This window comes from Cyprinodon tularosa, unplaced genomic scaffold (assembly GCF_016077235.1).
Source record: "Cyprinodon tularosa strain WSP-4 unplaced genomic scaffold, ASM1607723v1 ctg137, whole genome shotgun sequence".
NCBI lineage: Eukaryota > Metazoa > Chordata > Actinopteri > Cyprinodontiformes > Cyprinodontidae > Cyprinodon > Cyprinodon tularosa.
In genome coordinates, this window is record NW_024038189.1 from 794,917 (window position 1) to 812,513 (window position 17,597).

The window sequence follows — 17,597 nt, forward strand, 5'->3', positions numbered from 1 at the left end:
CCCTTTTACACAGTAACAGATTAAAACCTTTAGATAAACCAAACATTACCGCCACATATCTGACTCAATAACCATTAAAACAACTATTTTCATTCATTTCAGACGGAACTATTCACAGAGTTGTATTATTATATTAAACTGAACTTCAAATTTTCACAACTGTTCTGCGCCAAGTAACATTTCCTCTGATCACGGAGCAAATCCCGATGATGAGACATTTGTTCTTTCAATATCACCTAATTGCCCTTAGTTAGTCTCTTCATTTGACCTCTTTTAAGGGCCATGAAATTTTTGTTTGGATTATTGTTACTTTAGGGAAATAAAGCCCAGTTTTCTTGACAATCACCACTGTGTCCTCATGCTTGGCTGGCTCAGTCCCTCTGAATCTCTATTCCTCCATTCTGCATTATTTGTTGGTTCAATCTGGAATTTTCCAATCTCTCTGCTTTTTCTCATTAAAATAGCTTCATCTGTTCTGTTCCTGTTTGGCTGTGAATCCATCCTGCAGAGAAACATCAGCTGTGCTGCTGCCATCAACACCTTGGTTTATAGATGTTGGAGTTTGGCCTGTTTTTCGTTTAGTCCTGTTTCTCTAACTGGGACATACTCGATGTGCTCTCTTTAATCTTGCGTCGGAGCTCGTCTGCTTGGCTGTGTGTTTCCTCGGCCGCCTGTGGAGGTTTTTGACAGTTACGTTTTTTTATGTATGCTTCTTTTTCTATGTCTGCTTCTGTCTCCTTGAACCCCAGTCGGCCTCAGCAGATGGCTGCTCACACTGAGACTGGTTCTGCTGGAGGTTTCTTCCTGTTGAACGGGAGTTTTCCTCTCCACTGTCGCTACAAGCATGCTTAGTGTGAGGGATTGCTGAAGAGTCAATGAGTTGATGCAATCAACTGGTAATTAGGATTAAAATCAACCTTTTAAATAGCAATTGTTTTAATGGACAAAAGGTTGAACTTTAGTCATATTAATATTCATTACATAAAATATTTTAAATTCCAATCCAACCTTTTGATTTTGTTAAAAGTGCTGTTTGAAAATAACAACCTTTGGGCAGGTAAACACACTTTTCATGAAGCTCATATTTTTTTATAATGAATAAACTATTCAATAAAAATTTTATTTACTGAAAATGCTGGTTTTAACGAAGACGATAAAAAAACTCTGTTTTTAAATTCTTGTGTGAGTTAACAGAGAGACAAATATTAAGACCCTATTTATGCAAGAAGGAAAGCTTTGGAGGCAACAATTTCAGAAAAACACAGAGCTATCCATCCCCCCCACCTTAAGTGTGGTTCAGCTGTAGTTCTGAACTTAACAATGTACCGCCGCACGCCTACCATTGATTTCTACACTATTTATTTCTGTTTTGGTTCATGCATGGGGTCTCTGCATTTGAAAATGGATGCTCCTCTCAGAAAGACGGATTCATGCATAGACTCCACTACTTTTGTAGTCTGCTGCGGTTTTATATGATAAGCTTTTTTAGACGTTCAAAATCAATATATAATCCTGTGCAGGGGCTTATCCGCAGCACTGGGCCATTTGTGGGGCTCTTTGAGCTTTGTTACAGGTCTTCTGGGTGCTCTGTGTAGCAGATTGATTAGCTTCAGCACCAGAATCCTATCAAATAGCCAGCTCTGATGATGGAGCAAATTCTCTCACCGCCTCTAGTTGACTGGACCTGGAGATAAGGCTGGATGGCAATTCCTTCCCCTGTGAAGGCCAAGGTGTGCATGGAGAAAAAGCATCTGTCTGCCCTCTGCCCTAAACAGCTCAGGAGGTGTATATCAGCAATATTATTATCTGTGTTTAAATTTAAGTGCTTAAGCAAAATAAGAGGTTTGATTGCAATAAATCCCCAAAGCTACTGTACATTATCTTTTTTTCCTGTCCAGCTGAAATAGTAAAAGCTAAACTGTTTAGCTGCAAACTAATACAAACAAACATCAATCCTAATCAGAGACGGTGTCTGACCGTGTCAAGCTTGAAGCCCCTCTTGTTTTAGCTTCAGCTCTATGCTTACTTTCTCTTCCTCAGTCTCATCCACTAGCAGATTCTCCTCCTGCTTTGTGTAGTATTTAGCTCCATACATTTCTGTTGCCTTCTTTCTGCAGAGGAAAAGCATGAATCTGCCACCACCGTGTTTCAATGTTTCAACAAAGGCTTATTTCTCTCCTCCAGAAAGAACAAAATTGTATCTTTGCAGCACATCAAGAGTTATCATTGCTCTTCAAATGCATGCTCTCTTTGCCCAACGTTAGCTTATGGATGGACAACAATGTATTAGTATTGCTATAGATTCATATGCTTTCTATGTTCAGATAATAGATTAAAGATATTCAAAGCCTGAGTTATTGTTTTATAATCCCACCTTGTGTTAAACTTCCTTCACAACCGCTTTAAACAAGATATCTGTTACCAAAAAATCAAAGGATGGTTATAATGATCATAAAAGTCAAATGTTTGCTTTAGCTTTGGACACAAAAAGGAGCACAAATATTACAAAAGTTAAAGTGTATTCAAAATAGTCGTGCTAAACAGATACAAACTTTAGTCTTCATGTGATTTAGGTTTAGAGTGATTTTCTTTTTAACTGAAAAACTTAAAAGCTGCTGCCATCAACACCTTTGCTTATAGGTGTTCAAGATCTGCCTGTTTTTTCAGTGTAATCCTGTTTCTCTGACTGTGACTGGGTGGATGTGCTCTTCATCTTGACATGAGAGCTGGCTCGGAACTTGTCTGCCTGGCTGTGTGTTTCCTGGACGGGGCCGCCTTTTACAGTTGCCTTTTAAATCTCTGCTTCTGTCTCCTTGAACCCCAGTGGGCCTCAGCAGATGGCCGCTCACACTGAGCCTGGTTCTGCTGGAGGTTTCTTCCTGTTAAAAGGGAGTTTTTCCTCTCCACTGTCGCTGCAAGCATGCTTGGTGTGAGGGATTGCTGAAGAGTCATTGAGTCGATGCAATCAACTGGTTTTCCTTAGATAGAAAACTTTAATTCATTTTGACTGTATGATCTGGTTGAATGGTCTCTGTAAAAAACCTTGAGATGACCTGTGTTGTAAATTGATGCTATCTAAATAAACTGAATTGAATCGAATTGAAACGGGAATAAAATATATTTTAACAAAAGACTGCATCTTTTATAACTACAGGATGATGCAGGCTCTGAAAATACACCTTTTATTTTCAAACATGTACAAACATACAGGAGAAGCAGATTTAAAAAGTACTGCAAAAAATTAGACTTGCAAAGAAAGAAATAGGTTTGCAAATAGAATAATGGGACCATCACACAAAATACACACAAAGAAGAAATGTTGATAACACAGAAAGTAGAGAAGAGAAAATGCAAACATGGTGCAAATACTAAGCCCACAGAAAAACACAAAATCATGCAGACAAAAAAAATCAGAGGTAAAATATGTGTGCAAGTTATAAAAGGCTGGAAACAAGCTCTGCATAATGGAAATGCTCCAGACCTCTAGAGGGAGACGAACACCAACATATATTCAATCTGATCATAATTATTGCCACAAATAAATGTCTCTGTGCCAGATCTATTGCATAAAGCATAAACAGGATTTCCACTCTGGATATTTGGAGAGAAAAAAAAGTACGTTTTCCTCTGAATCTTTTTGAAACATGCATCTTTTTGAGCATCTTGTTTATGTCCTTACTAATGGTCTGAGGCAGGGGTCTGCAACCTGCGGCTCCAGAGCCACATGTGGCTCCTTGGATCCTCTCCAGCGGCTCTTAAAATGTAAATAAAAAGCTAAATAATGTACTCTAATAAATACCAGTATTAAAAGCTTTTGTGTTTTTTTTATAAGATGGAAAAGAATGATATTAAAAGAACCAGAAATATGTTTTAAGAGCCATCTTCCTTTGAATTAGCGTGGAAATTATGTGTTTTAATATTATTTTAAAAGCTACAAATACATAAATTTCCTTTACCAGCTAATAAAAAAAATATATATATATATTTATTTTTTTTTTTTTAAAGACGTTATATTTTGCAGCTCTAAAAAACTTTGACTTGGTCGTACTCGAGGCAAAATGGCTCTTTGGATATGAAAGGTTGCAGACCCCTGGTCTGAGGTCTGGAGCACTTTGATTATGTGAAGTGTTGTGCAGCCTTTCTTTACTTGCTGTTATTTTGTACACTTTCCTTTTAAATGTGTTTTGTTTTTTCGCATAATTTATGTATTTCAGCGTTTTTTGTGTTTGCAGTTAGTTTTCCTTTGCTAAGACTTTTTTTTGTATGGTTGTAACATTTTAATTTTTCATTTATTCTGTTGTGTCGGTCTCATTTTTGTGTTTTCTGGTCTAATTTTAGCAATTGTGGAACTATTTTAATTAGTGTTTATGTATTTGCAGGGTGTTTGCACCCCTCACCAGTATTTTTGACCCATTTTCTTCAACATTTTTGCACCAAAATCAAGTTTGCATCCAGACGGATGGGAAACGTCTTATTGTGTTTACTTTATTCCTTTTATTTCTTACGCAGAGGCCGCCATGGAAGGGAATCAGTGCATTCCTGCATGCCTTGCCAGGGCTCACATGGTTACCAGTGCTCCGCATTGTAAGAGATATCTGAATGAGCGCTGGCCATGCGAGTTTTAAGGTGATTGCCCGAGGGGCAACAGAGCGAAGAACAGAGCGAAAGAGGAGAGGAAGGGGGGCATAATCCTAAAAGGATTCGAAGTCCACCCCCATACTCACACACACACACACCTCAGTAATTCTCTCCACACAGTGTGTGTTTCAGGGGGTGATGGGTACTGGATGGGGTCAGTTGGTTTGGTGGCTCTGGTGTCTGATTTCTCCATCCTCATCCTCCCCCTGCCTCCCTTTATTGTTTGCCTTCTTAATGAGCGGGGCGGGGCCAGAGGGACTTTGATTGACACCTTCAGACTGCTCTCTCAAAACTCTACAGGGTTATCTCTGTCTGGACTCGCTTCCTGCTCTACTGTACCTGATGCCAAATGACAAGTCGTTTCTCATTTCCAGTTTCTGCCACGGCCTCTCTGGCACCAGCAGGTCTGTCACTCACCCATGGCAATTATAGGGGAATGCACTGATTTGTCGTGCATTTCTAACACTTCAGGAAAATTCTCCTAAGCCATGCTTGGGTACACCGTTAAAAACATGACAAGTTAAGGATGGAAGAGTTAATGAAAACCTTCAGTCAATTGAAAATCAGTTTAAAGTTTCCCCTTTGGTATAATTTTAGACTCTCAGCTACATTTAAGCACTTAGTGAGTACAGCCTGTTCTCCAGGGTGTAACGTAAACACAGACCTGAGAAAATTCCTGAAATACTGGAGCACACGTTCTTCCTCCTAACAGCTAAAGATCCATTGGATAAACTATAGAGCCGTTTCTTTGAATAAAATTAAACTATAGCAAAATATCTGCATGGAAACCTGAGATTTTAAACTTATTCTACAAGTTAAATCTGCCTTTTTTTCATAACTACTAGACAAAGATTCTCTTGACATTTTGCAACAAGACATGACAGTGGAACATTCTTTTATCAGACGTTTGCTTTTCTACACTTATTTTTGATTGGAGTTTCTATTCATGGACTGAATCTCACAGTGATTAGTGATTTAAATAAAACCTTGGATCTGTTCTTTTCTCCAGGTTGGATCAGTTATATAACCAGAGGTTTGTAGTAACTAGTTACATTTACTCACTTATAAACTGCAAAAGACGGAAATTTAAATAAGTCACTTTTTTCCTAAAATAAGTGCATTTATTCTTGAATTGGGAAGATAAGGGAGACATTTTGCCTATGGAACAAGACAATATACTTTTAAAATAATTGCATAGTCTTATTTCAAGTGGATATTATGTAATTATCTTATAAGAGTAAAAATTCTGTTATCATATTATTTATCTACTCAAATTGAGGGTAAATACACAGAATTTAAGACATTTTTTTTACTTATTTCTAGATCGTTTTTGCTGTGTAGATACTTGAGTAACTCTTTTGACAAAAATATGTTTTTAGGATTAGATTTACTGCACGTTATTATTTACTTTTATTTGAGTAATATCATGAAAAAATATCACTACTTTAACTTGGGGGAAATGTTTGGCTACTCCATTCAGTGTGATTATCTTCACTCAATTACAAACGATTTTGTTTTGTTTTTTAAAAGTGCTCTGCATAAAATCATACAGTCAAAATGAGATTTCACTTTTTTACCACTTAAATCTACCCTCATATTTTGTGGTCAGGCTAATAATTTTAAAGTAAGAAATAAATATTGTCACAGGAGTTATTGGTTTTATAAGTTTGCTGTGAAAGAAAATAAGTTGTTTGAAAGTGTTTCCTCTGCCTAGAATAATTATTTTCAGTTACTTTGTTTGTTTTGACCCTTTAACACCTGATGTTTTTATATTTAATACCTGAGTTTTTGAAACCCATACATCCTCTACATGTAGAAAGCGGAAAATCTACATTAAATTGAACAGAAATATCTATTTCATCATAGATCACTTATGTAACCTATTTAAAATTGTTGTTTTTCATTTGTCTGCATGTTTAATTCAATTTCAGTTTAAGAAAATCGTTTTTAGACAATTATTTAAAGGTGTGAAGGGTTTGTTGTTATTATTAGTCTTTAAGATATCAGAATTTGCACATAACTTATTTTCTTCTGTCTTTATTACGTGCTTTTAAGTCAGAGATGTTTGATGAGTTACTCACTACTTGAGTAAAAATATGATGAAGTAGCTCTACTCTACGCGCCTGTGGATATTACATACAACTGTTGTGTATTTATTTATATGCCAAAAACAATGTCACACCAGTCTGAATTTATTGTGAATTTGATCACATTCCCACTGGATCATGATCTAAGCACAGCCCTTATGTTTGGTTTTACTGTATTAACCTTGACAAGCTGCGTTAAAATCAACAAGCCTCTGACATTGATCTTCTGAGGGACATTGAGGCTAATATTAGTGGGGGTGGATGGATAATTTCTCAGCCTAAATTGAATTCAGAGACAATTCTTGCCATAAAAAATTCACTGGGGACACATGTTGTGTCATTCTGGGATAAAGAACAGTTAAAGCTAATATGGCTGCTTGCCCATGATGATGGTAAACAAAAAAAAAACCCAGAACCAATGTTTTCTATCGAGGCCAAAAACAATTAGGATTGGGGGAAACCAGATGAAATGCAAAAATGTGTGATTATTGCGCTGGAAGATAAGAGATCAGTAAACTTAAATAACAATTTAATCTAGATCAAAATAAAATAACCAAATATTACTTTGACCTTTCAGATCTAAGTTTGAATATTTAAATCTAAGTTTAAACAAAAACTGTTGGACTATTTGATCAATAATAAAGGGTTTAACCAGATGAGATCATTGGCAGTACTCAAGTTGAGGGGGGGATGATGGGGGTGGGGGTGGGGGCGTCCCCCTTCTAAAAACAATCTTAAAAATCAGCCCCCTTCTTAAATGACCATCCCTCCATACCATCCCCATTTTATTACAGAATTTTTAAAATTTTGACTATATATTAACAGTAATGGCAATAACAATTCCCTTTCAATATTTGGCCTGCTGTGGGCTTACGAGTAAACCTGACTCCAGATGGATTTGCTTCGCATATCCATCTGGAAACCTTCCGTTGAAGTAATTTTGGGAAGGGGCGAAAATACTGGTTAGCTGATTGGCCTATGTTGGTGATAGACGGGCCAAATAAACCAATCGGATCAACGAAGCATATGACGTACTAACAGAGCGACGACGAAGAGGAGCCAATTGATAGATCAAACTCTTGCCGAAACCAGTCGGGAGAAGAGCAAAAACATCTTTTCCTCTAAGAAAAGCCTCCAGAGCAGTGTTTTTCTCTTCTTTCAGTGAAGAAATACTCTGTAATTCCGATAAAACTTGCTCGATAGCCACGCTAACGCTAGTTTCATCGGCTGAAGCCGCCATGTTCTTTAGACTGAACTGTCGCGCTTCTCGTTGCGTCACACCTCAACCCGCCTCAAAGCCAACGCTGATTGGACGTTCGTTTGGTGAACGGCTCCAAATTTTCTTTTACGGAAAGTAGCCAGACTGATCTGCGAGTGAAACCTTGAAAGCTCGCGAGATCAGGATGGTCTCATGAGGCTACGTACGAGTAGCCTGAGCAAAATAAATAAAATCAAAGAAGTGTCCTAGCATGACTATGAAGCTGATCCCAGTAGGAAATGTGTCCTCCGCATTAGTCCCTAACTCTGTAGGGGCAGTGATAGCCATGCTAACTATGTAGGGGCATTGATAGCCATGCTAACTATGTAGGGGCAGTGATAGCCATTCTAACTATGTAGGGGCAGTGATAGGCATGCTAACTCTGTAGGGGCAGTGATAGCCATGCTAACTCTGTAGGGGCAGTGATAGCCATTCTAACTATGTAGGGGCAGTGATAGCCATTCTAACTATGTAGGGGCAGTGATAGCCATTCTAACTATGTAGGGGCAGTGATAGCCATTCTAACTCTGTAGGGGCAGTAATAGCCATGCTAACTCTGTAGGGGCAGTGATAGCAATGCTAACTATGTAGGCGCAGTGATAGCCATTCTAACTATGTAGGGGCAGTGATAGCCATGCTAACTCTGTAGGGGCAGTGATAGCCATTCTAACTATGTAGGGGCAGTGATAGCCATGCTAACTCTGTAGGGGCAGTGATAGCCATTCTAACTATGTAGGGGCAGTAATAGCCATGCTAACTCTGTAGGGGCAGTGATAGCCATGCTAACTCTGTAGGGGCAGTGATAGCCATTCTAACTATGTAGGGGCAGTGATAGCCATTCTAACTCTGTAGGGGCAGTAATAGCCATGCTAACTCTGTAGGGGCAGTGATAGCAATGCTAACTATGTAGGCGCAGTGATAGCCATTCTAACTATGTAGGGGCAGTGATAGCCATGCTAACTCTGTAGGGGCAGTGATAGCCATGCTAACTCTGTAGGGGCAGTGATAGCCATGCTAACTCTGTAGGGGCAGTGATAGCCATTCTAACTATGTAGGGGCAGTAATAGCCATGCTAACTCTGTAGGGGCAGTGATAGCCATGCTAACTCTGTAGGGGCAGTGATAGCCATTCTAACTATGTAGGGGCAGTGATAGCCATTCTAACTATGTAGGGCAGTGATAGCCATGCTAACTCTGTAGGGGCAGTGATAGCCATTCTAACTATGTAGGGGCAGTGATAGCCATGCTAACTATGTAGGGGCAGTGATAGCCATGCTAACTCTGTAGGGGCAGTGATAGCCATTCTAACTATGTAGGGGCAGTGATAGCCATTCTAACTATGTAGGGGCAGTGATAGCCATGCTAACTATGTAGGGGCAGTGATAGCCATGCTAACTCTGTAGGGGCAGTGATAGCCATGCTAACTCTGTAGGGGCAGTGATAGCCATGCTAACTCTGTAGGGGCAGTGATAGCCATGCTAACTATGTAGGGGCAGTGATAGCCATGCTAACTCTGTAGGGGCAGTGATAGCCATGCTAACTCTGTAGGGGCAGTGATAGCCATGCTAACTCTGTAGGGGCAGTGATAGCCATGCTAACTCTGTAGGGGCAGTGATAGCCATTCTAACTATGTAGGGGCAGTAATAGCCATGCTAACTCTGTAGGGGCAGTGATAGCCATGCTAACTCTGTAGGGGCAGTGATAGCCATTCTAACTATGTAGGGGCAGTGATAGCCATTCTAACTATGTAGGGCAGTGATAGCCATGCTAACTCTGTAGGGGCAGTGATAGCCATTCTAACTATGTAGGGGCAGTGATAGCCATGCTAACTATGTAGGGGCAGTGATAGCCATGCTAACTCTGTAGGGGCAGTGATAGCCATTCTAACTATGTAGGGGCAGTGATAGCCATTCTAACTATGTAGGGGCAGTGATAGCCATGCTAACTATGTAGGGGCAGTGATAGCCATGCTAACTCTGTAGGGGCAGTGATAGCCATGCTAACTCTGTAGGGGCAGTGATAGCCATGCTAACTCTGTAGGGGCAGTGATAGCCATGCTAACTATGTAGGGGCAGTGATAGCCATGCTAACTCTGTAGGGGCAGTGATAGCCATGCTAACTATGTAGGGGCAGTGATAGCCATGCTAACTCTGTAGGGGCAGTGATAGCCATGCTAACTCTGTAGGGGCAGTGATAGCCATGCTAACTATGTAGGGGCAGTGATAGCCATGCTAACTCTGTAGGGGCAGTGATAGCCATGCTAACTCTGTAGGGGCAGTGATAGCCATGCTAACTATGTAGGGGCAGTGATAGCCATGCTAACTCTGTAGGGGCAGTGATAGCCATGCTAACTCTGTAGGGGCAGTGATAGCCATGCCTACTATGTAGGGGCAGTGATAGCCATGCTAACTCTGTAGGGGCAGTGATAGCCATGCTAACTCTGTAGGGGCAGTGATAGCCATTCCAGTCCAGGGACTGCAGTTCCACTGTAAGGTGCCTTGGTCAAGGTCAATGACTGACGTACCTACGATGTAACAACCAGACCATGCATATTGCTTTAGGTTAATAGACTATATTAATTAGGCTATGAATGTTTAAAAAAAAAAAGAAATTCCACCATCCCCCTTCTTTTTTTTACAACTAGATTACTGATCATTGGTCTCCTTAAACTGCAAACTGTCCTAGCTATACCTTCTGCTCTCTGCAGATGTTTGTCAGACTGGTCCTCACAGGCAGCCGTACACACAGCCAGGTGAGATGACAGTCAGTGAAGTGCTGTTATCTACTCCGTCAGCCTCCAGTTGCTCCGCTGAGCCCAGTTCATCATTACTGAGATGGTGTGACAGCCGGGTCAAGTGATTGCACTCCGCTCTGTAAAAGTCAGCGCAGAGAGAAACCTCTTCTGTCCCCGTCTCTGAATGTTGTAGGGTTTTATCATAGCTAAAAGTTTAAGTCAAAATGCTTAAATGACACCTGGTGCTCTGGATGATTTTTACTTTGTCAAAATAATCTGCGTCTCCCCAGAATTACTGGGAGACATTTGGTCAAATTCTGTCTTTAAAAACAATGCAGTGAGCCTTTAGTTTAAAAACAAATGAACCAAACCATGTTTCTATTCTAGAATTAAATAAAATACTCTATATCTTGCTATATGCTTTACTTATTCTAAGGTGATGAAGCATTTCGAAGAGGTTCGGGAGACAGAAAGCTCTAAAGTAACGTCTTCAGCGCCATTAGCACCTGATTATTAGCCAGCTGCAGTTTGATCCACAACCCAAAATGCCGCCAGGTTAACAAATCAAAGACAGCTTAAATAAACAGAGACCTACACTGCAAAAACGATCTAGAAATAAGTCAACATTTCTTAAATTAAGTGTACTTACCCTTAATTTGAGCAGGTAAATAAGATAATTTGCCAACTGAATTAGTATTTTTACTCTTAAAATAAAATTTTTAGATAATATTCACTTGAAACAAGACAAAGCAATTGTTTTTTTTTTCTTATTCTAAATGCAAATTGTCTTGTTCCATTGGCAAAGAGTCTCTCTTACCTCTTCAATTCATGAACAAATGCACTTATTTTAAGAAAATATGACATATTTAGATTTAGATTTTTTCCAGTGTAAAGGGTTGATAAGTGGTGGCACCAAACAATCTGCGGAAAAATAAAATCATCAGGACATGAGAAGATGAAGAAAAACAGTGTGATCTGCTGCTTCGCTTTCTCTGACACAAAAAAATCCCTGAAATACTGCAAATAAATCCTCTTTTCAATTTTCAAATTCTTTGTCTTTTCTGAATAATAACTGTAGCTTCAAAGTGAAGCTGTAGAGTCCAAATGACATACAGACACATGGAGAAGACTAATACGACCTTTAGTTGACCCTCTCTAAATAGGATTGGATAATAACTCAAAAACTTCCTTACTTTGTCTCAAAGTAATAGAATTAAACATTATAAAAAGAAATGTCCATATTAAAGAACATTTTTTATATGCAGGCCCCATACTAAAAGCTTAAACTTCCGAAGTCCCATTGCAGCCATATTTGATATCATAGCATCTCCTGCTACTGCTTTTCCTACATCTGTAGAAAATTATTGCTATGGAAATATCTAGAAAGTTGCCTTTACTTAAATAGTAAAGTCTTGGTAAGCAATAATTGTTGTTTTCATTAGCCAACTCTTTCAGTGGGCACGAACCCAAGAGCTACTTCCCATTATGCTTCGAGATAAGTAGTCATCACGCTAAAAAAACAAAACAACCAAAACGCTTTTAAATAATTCAGGGCTCAGAATATCCGCTTTAGCTTCTTTCACAGTAACTGCTTTGTTATGATGCCAAAGACTTTCAACTGATGAGAAATATTGTGCTGCTTTTATTTCTTGACCTCTCCTGCCAAGGTACCGGTATGTTGTTACATGAAATTTTCAATCATTTATTATGATTTTTTTTTAGGATCTGGGCACAAACTGAGACTTTTTATTGCCAGATTTCTGAAAACTGAAAAAAAAAACAGCATTGAATATATTTCTTTTTAACTGACATGAGATCTGTTGGAAGTTCAAACGCATCCCTGAATTACTGAGTGGATCACCCAGCAGCTAAATAACAGACACAGCTGGCTTCAGCTCTTACTCTCTGCACTCCCTAAAAGGTTTGGTTTCCAGCGCTGGCCTCAACTCCTGGGAGTTGGACTGTTTGAGCTGTTTGACACTTTATATAAATCCAAAATAACAGTTTGAGTTTATTACGGTGCAAAAAACACCCGTGTGCAGAAACAGAAGAAAGTAAAATAACTGTTGATTGAAATGTTTGCCTCATTGTCTAAATTTGTAAATGTAGGTCAATTTATGTAATTGCATTAAAGTCTTGTATTTGTTTGCTGTTTTCCACTCATGTGTACATGTGACATGTATTATCTGTTAGAATAAAAATTCAGAAGTCAGGAATTTAGGTCAAAATGCTTCAAGTTGCGAAGATAATGTTTTACGAGTACAAGTAAAAAGCAAAAATTTAGGAGTGCAGAATCTAAAACCTCTGATAATGCTTTTACACTCCTTACCAGTTGATGGCAGCACCTGAAAGCTGTTTTCCAACCACTTTTGAATTAGAAGAAAAGGCAGAGGGCGAAAACAAAACTTGTATGTTACATCTATCATGACCTGATCTGTTAACCTGACGCCGCCAGATGGATTTGCTCCGCATATCCATCTGGAAACCTTCCGTTGAAGTAATTTTGGGAAGGGGCGAAAATACTGGTTAGCTGATTGGCCTATGTTGGTGATAGACGGGCCAAATAAACCAATCAGATCAACGAAGCATATGACGTACTAACAGAGCGACGACGAAGAGGAGCCAATTGATAGATCAAACTCTTGCCGAAACCAGTCGGGAGAAGAGCAAAAACATCTTTTCCTCTGAGAAAAGCCTCCAGAGCAGTGTTTTGCTCTTCTTTCAGTGAAGAAATACTCTGTAATTCCGATAAAACTTGCTCGATAGCCACGCTAACGCTAGTTTCATCGGCTGAAGCCGCCATGTTCTTTAGACTAAACTGTCACGCTTCTCGTTGCTTCACACCTCAACCCGCCTCAAAGCCAACGCTGATTGGACGTTCGTTTGGTGAACGGCTCCAAATTTTCTTTAACGGAAAGTAGCCAGACTTATCTGCGAGTGAAACCTTGAAAGCTCGCGAGATCAGGATGGTCTCACGAGGCTAGCAAAAAACACCCGTGTGCAGAGTTCAATTTATGTAATTGCAATAAAGTCTTGTATTTGTTTGATGTTTTCCACTCATGTGTACATGTGACATGTATTATCTGTTAGAATAAAAATTCAGAAGTCAGGAATTCAAGTTGCGAAGATAATGTTTTTTCAAAAAGAAAAAGAAATACAAGTACAAGTAAAAAGCAAATATTTAGGAGTGCAGAAACTAAAACCCCTGATAATGCTGTTACACTCCTTACCAGTTGGCGGCAGCACCTGAGGGTTTTTTCTAACCACCTTTGAATGAGAAGAAAAGGCAGAGGGCGAAAACAAAACGTGTATGTTACATATATCATGACCCGATCTGTACCATCGGCTCATTTGCGCAACCAGATATACATCCGGGTCGCCCTAAATATTATTTTGTTTAAAAAAAAAGACCTAAATTACGTTTTTTCCGTTCTTAAAAATAGTAAGCATAGTAAACTATAATGCGTTAAAGATTAATAATCTATTTCCTGAAAAAATAAATGCATTTGAATTCTTTCTGTTTTGTTTCTTTTATCAGCGGAAATGGGATCCTATGCTACTTCCGGGAGCTAACTTTTTCGGCTTTGGATTTTGGTTCGGAGCTCGTCTGCCTGGCTGTGTGTTTCCTGGACGGGGCCGCCTTTTACAGTTTGATTTTTTTTGTATCTCTGCTTCTGTCTCCTTGAACCCCAGTCGGCCTCGGCAGATGGCCGCTCACACTGAGCCTGGTTCTGCTGGAGGTTTCTTCCTGCTCAACAGAGATGGCAAAAGTACTCACTTTCCGTACTTGAGTAAAAGTACAGATACTTGTGTTAAAAAATACTCTGGTAAAAGTGGAAGTACTGATTAAACTTCTTTACTCAAGTAAAAGTAACAAAGTACAGGTAATTGTAAATTTACTTAAAGTATAAAAGTAAAAGTAGAAACCACTTTTTTCATGCCGTTGCCTACATTTTAAATGGATGTCTGCCAATAGGACTAGATCTCCGTTGTGTTCATTTTCAATCATCTCGTCGTCCATACTACTATGCTAACGCCACCGCCACCAAGCTGCAATGATTTGCGGCGAATGAATACCGCCGAATCTGTCGATTCATCTTGTAGTGGTGCGTCAAATGCAACGTAGATTCCCATCCAATTAGATTGAATTTGGTATTGATGACGTGAAAAATAATAACGGTAACTCCATTGAAATGATTCAAAACTAAAGTAACGAGCCAATTTTTTTAAATGTAAGGAGTAGAAAGTACAGATATTTGTGTAAAAATCTAAGGAGTAGAAGTAAAAAGTCGCCATAAAAATAAGTAGTAAAGTAAAGTAAAAATATCAGAAAAATCTACTTGAGTACAGTAACGAAGTATTTGTACTTCGTTACTTCCCATCTCTGCTGCTCAAAGGGAGTTTTTTCTCTCCACTGTCGCTACAAGCATGCTTAGTGTGAGGGATTGCCTTCGAGTCAATGAGTCGATGCAATCAACTGGTTTTCCTTAGATAGAACATTTCGAATCAATTTGACTGTATGATCTGGTGAACTGTAAAGTGCCTCGAGATGACGTGTTGTGAATTGGCGCTGTAGGAATAAAGTGAATTGAAATTTTAAAAATAGTGAATCGAAACATAAATCTAGTCTATTTGAGTTTTATTTTTTCATTCCGTGTTAACTTTATGGTATATAGTGCATAATCTAAAGAAAGAAATTACAAAAAAAAGATAAACACAGTGTAATCATATTTCCTTCTCTTGTCTGATGATGATGTCAGACAAGCAGTATAACGTAGAAAATTTAAAAAGCATCAAAGTGTCGCAAAAAAGTAATACAAATGTTTTAAAGATGTTTATTAGCATTGTTTAGTGAGTTAAGGATAGAAATATGTACTTCTATATATCCAGGATCATGCTTCCGGTACGGATCGGGTAGTGACAGCATCTTTGTTAAAAATCTGAGGACTATATTTGATCTGTGGTCAGTGAATTTCAGCTGCATTACTGCCACCCACTGGTGAGGAGTGCAACAGCTTTGTTGGAGGGGTTAAAGATTTGTTCTTGTAAATCTGTGATTCATATTAAATAATTTGAGATTCGTACTCGTAAATTTGTTTTTTGTATTTGTTTTGTTGCAAACTTGTGTAACTTTGTAACTGGTTTTCCTAACTTCTACATTTTTATTCTCACAGATAAAAATCTAATGTCATGTGTATCTAAGAGCCGACAACAAGTAAAATATTATTTTTTACTTTCACATATTTAACCATCTCCTCATGTGTTTTTATTTTTTTAAATAAAGAATTTATGTTATTTCCCTTTTGGAGTGTGAGGTAAGATAACTGTTCATATTTATTTAACAGTAATGTTACCTCACACTCAAAAAGGGAAAATTCTGACTTAGTTTCATAGAAGGAATATAAATACCAATAGATTTCCTTTTTTAAGTCCTTTCCACATTTTTCTGCTATTAAGAATGTTAAGTATTTACTGCAGTGAAAGTCACAGGACATCTAGATGATATAGTATAAAGTGTCAGTCATCTCAGGGAATCCCCTCCGATCACACACCGAGAATAGAGATGTTTTTACGACGGCATATTTATCCCAGCAGAGGGAGAAAAGATGTCAGGCTCTCCGCTTTTCTTTCCTTTTCTGTTTGGATGTTAAAGAAGCTGATCCTTCTCTTAAATCCTTTTTTTTTTTCAAAGGGTGCAACTATTTCCTCTACATTTCTATAACTGTGTCATTTTGCAAACTATTCTAGAAAGTAAAAAAAAATCTATCTAAAAAAGGAAAGCTTAAACAGATATTAAGTTTTACTATTTTTCTGAAAGCACGTTATAAACGAAAAAAAAAATTCATTTAAAAATTTGAACATATATTTTATGGAAGAAAAATTATTTATACATTAGTTCCTTTATTAACCAACCTTTAGTATAATTTTATTTTGAAGGCTCTTATATAATCTCAGTAAACCCAAGGACAGTTTCATGTCTGTATTTCTCCCATTATGGCTTTTTAACAGTAGAACTAATCTGAGGTCATAAGACTTCAATTATTTTATTACATTTAGAAATAGAAACAGTCTTTTTATGAGTTTACACAACTCTAAGTGACTATTTTTAATTTATCAGAGTACCTAAAAAATAAAAAAAAGTGTGTTCTTACCTGTGAGACCCAGTAGAACTAAAAGCCTCTCTGTATGGATCCACATCAGACTCCCAGATGTTAGCAGAAGTTTAGTTTCCCACTGCTGGCCAACATTTTTTCTTCTGTGCTGTTTCTACCTACTTGCAGAGGAAACATTGGCTAATTCTGAACTGAGCTGGTTTTGGACGTTTTTCTGCATGTCAGGTTTCCTCAGGTTGTGCAGCAGCAGCCGTTACTGCAAGCATGCCTTCTGACAACCTGAGGTTTTATGCATCATGCTTCTCATAACCAGCAACAACACGGACACTAAAGCTCTCCAGATTTAACCCCCAACGTCTCCAACACACTCAAACACACACACCTCGTTATGCCGCCTGATCCCTGGATTTACGGGCTTAGTATTAAGAAAATACTCCTGCAATTTGGGATTAAATCCCCCCAAACCCCATATGACAACAATGACTCTGTCCATTTGATATCTTGATACTTGTCATCAGTCACTGGGTTTATATCTGTCAGGCACAGCTAGGACACCTGAAACTTCTAATCTGTCTGTTTAAATGTATGTGAAAAAAATTAGGTTTATTTTTTTTAACAATACTTTTTGGGTGCCTGTCAAAGTAGAATTTTTTCAGATTATTAACAACTGAGATTTTATTTCTTTATTTCTTTATTTTTTACTTCAAACATGCACACATTTACCTGTAAATCACCTCCTGTTTTACGCTGATGCTTTCTCTGAGGAGG